General features: G+C 47.3%; 1 pseudogene; it reads left to right on the top strand.

The window, feature by feature from the left end:
- The first annotated feature begins 1,223 nt into the window (after window positions 1-1,223).
- LOC143307050 (large subunit ribosomal RNA) overlaps window positions 1,224-2,500 on the top strand; it is a 4,977-nt pseudogene continuing 3,700 nt past the window's right edge.

Here is a 2,500-nt window from a genome sequence, read left to right as displayed (position 1 = left end):
AAATTTAGAAAAAGCAAACGAGTGAAATGTTTGAGATGATAATTTGCTGAAATGCAAGCTCGAATAGCCCCAGGGTTTCGAATGATTCCCCGCGCTTTATACATCTCTCTGTTTACAAACGGTGTATAAATGAAAGATCGCTTCAGATGGGTCGTCGCTGTTTGACGCGCGATGCTGTTCCTTTTTTTTTGTCTGTCTGTGCGTTTAGCTTCGCTAAACAAGTTAAATGGTTAAAAAGCGTCGAAAAAGCGAATACACACGCGACAAGACAAATCTAACGAGTAAAGGAACGCTCCGCTCCAAGATAAAAATGGTTGTTTACAATCAATACAGCGTTTCGGTACCCCTGATCGTAGTCTGAAACTGTGTAACAAAAGAGAGGAAAGCGAATGGTGAAGGAACTTCGAAGCCTCCGTGGCGTGGCTAGAACTTGTGATAAAAGTATGTTTGCAGCAATTATGCATGCTCCCGTTAAAACAGCATTTCAATGTCTCGCATGGCTTAAAGCTCTAGGAGGCTTCAACATTTAGAATACATACGGACTACTTCGTTTGTTAAAGATAAGCGAAGACCGCGCGACCATCGCTCGGTCGTCCAGTCCTCGAAAGTTTTGTTGCGTTCCAAAGAAGAGACAAATGGGGTTTACCCTTGCGCTAAGGGGAGAAGAAGAGAAAAGCAGTTGTTAAATCTAAGAGGTGTGTGGAGTACATCGCGTGTTGGTTAAAATTGTTAAATGAAGTATACGCGAAATGTTCTCTCGCTCTTGCTTTTCCTCTTGCTTCCGTGGCGCTCGAAAAGAAGGGATGATAAATAAAGAAACCTATTCGAAATCTCTTGTGGAACAAAAAATAATACGGACGGACGTTAAAATTGAACCGAGACGAAATGGATCGTCTTGCGAGTTGTCTTCGCTTTGAAATTGTTAAAAATTGATAAAAGCAATACGACGAAGCTGCAGTCCGCAAAATGTTTGAAGCAAAAAGGAAATAACACGAAAATTATGGGAACGTCGTGTCTCAACTTTTTTTTCCCTCTTGTGCTCGTTTCATCGAACGATAAATACAAACATTTTGAAACGAGAGAGGAGGAAAAATTGAATATGCGAAAGGTTGATTCACGCACAGTTTCTCTACGTGTTTGCTTTTTTGCTTCTTTTCGTTTATTTTTTTTTTTTTTTGCATCGAGCATCATTATTCACCTTTCGATGAAACCAAAGAAATTGACGACCTCAGAGTAGGCGAGATTACCCGCTGAATTTAAGCATATTATTAAGCGGAGGAAAAGAAACTAACTAGGATTTCCTTAGTAGCGGCGAGCGAACAGGAATGAGCCCAGCACTGAATCCCGCGGTACCGCCGCTGGGAAATGTAGTGTTCAGGAGGATCCGTTTATCCCGAGACATCGAATTGCGTCCAAGTCCATCTTGAATGGGGCCATTTACCCATAGAGGGTGCCAGGCCCGTAGTGACCGGTACGCGTTTCGGGAGGATCTCTCCTTAGAGTCGGGTTGCTTGAGAGTGCAGCCCTAAGTGGGTGGTAAACTCCATCTAAGGCTAAATACGACCACGAGACCGATAGCGAACAAGTACCGTGAGGGAAAGTTGAAAAGAACTTTGAAGAGAGAGTTCAAGAGTACGTGAAACCGTTCAGGGGTAAACCTGAGAAACCCAAAAGATCGAATGGGGAGATTCATCGTCAACAACGCTGGCTCCCGTTGGTGCGCGATGCCCCGGATGGACCTTCGGGTTCCATTAGCGAGGGCACACCACCTTCGGCGAATGTTCCGGCGAGGTAGTCGTGCACTTCTCCCCTAGTAGAACGTCGCGACCCGTTGCGTGTCGGTCTACGGTCCGAGGCGGAGCCTGTCCGTCACCTTAACGGTGTTCGTGACAGACCCTCGGTTGCCTGGCCGACTGCGCGACGGTACTCAGACGGTATCAGGCCGCAACCAATCCATTTTCGAATGTGTGTGCGTCAGGACCGCCGCAAGCTAGGTTCAGTTATAATTACCCGGATGTACGGACTATGCGCCGTCCCCGGGTCTGGCCAGCTGTTAGCAGGAGGAGTCCTTGGACTGGCCAAGCTTTGAATTACCGGTCGGCGACGCTATTGCTTTGGGTACTCTCAGGACCCGTCTTGAAACACGGACCAAGGAGTCTAACATGTGCGCAAGTCATTGGGATATAAATAAACCTAAAGGCGAAATGAAAGTGAATGTCGTCCTCTGCGTCGACCTAGGGAGGATGGGCCTCGTTACGATTAGGCCTCGCACTCCCGGGGCGTCTCGTTCTCATTGCGAGAAGAGGCGCACCTAGAGCGTACACGTTGGGACCCGAAAGATGGTGAACTATGCCTGGTCAGGACGAAGTCAGGGGAAACCCTGATGGAGGTCCGTAGCGATTCTGACGTGCAAATCGATCGTCGGAACTGGGTATAGGGGCGAAAGACTAATCGAACCATCTAGTAGCTGGTTCCCTCCGAAGTTTCCCTCAGGATAGCT

The sequence above is a fragment of the Osmia lignaria genome, unplaced genomic scaffold (assembly GCF_051020975.1).
Source record: "Osmia lignaria lignaria isolate PbOS001 unplaced genomic scaffold, iyOsmLign1 scaffold0043, whole genome shotgun sequence".
NCBI classification, from domain to species: Eukaryota; Metazoa; Arthropoda; class Insecta; order Hymenoptera; family Megachilidae; genus Osmia; species Osmia lignaria.
This window is presented reverse-complemented; position numbering and strand designations above follow the sequence as displayed.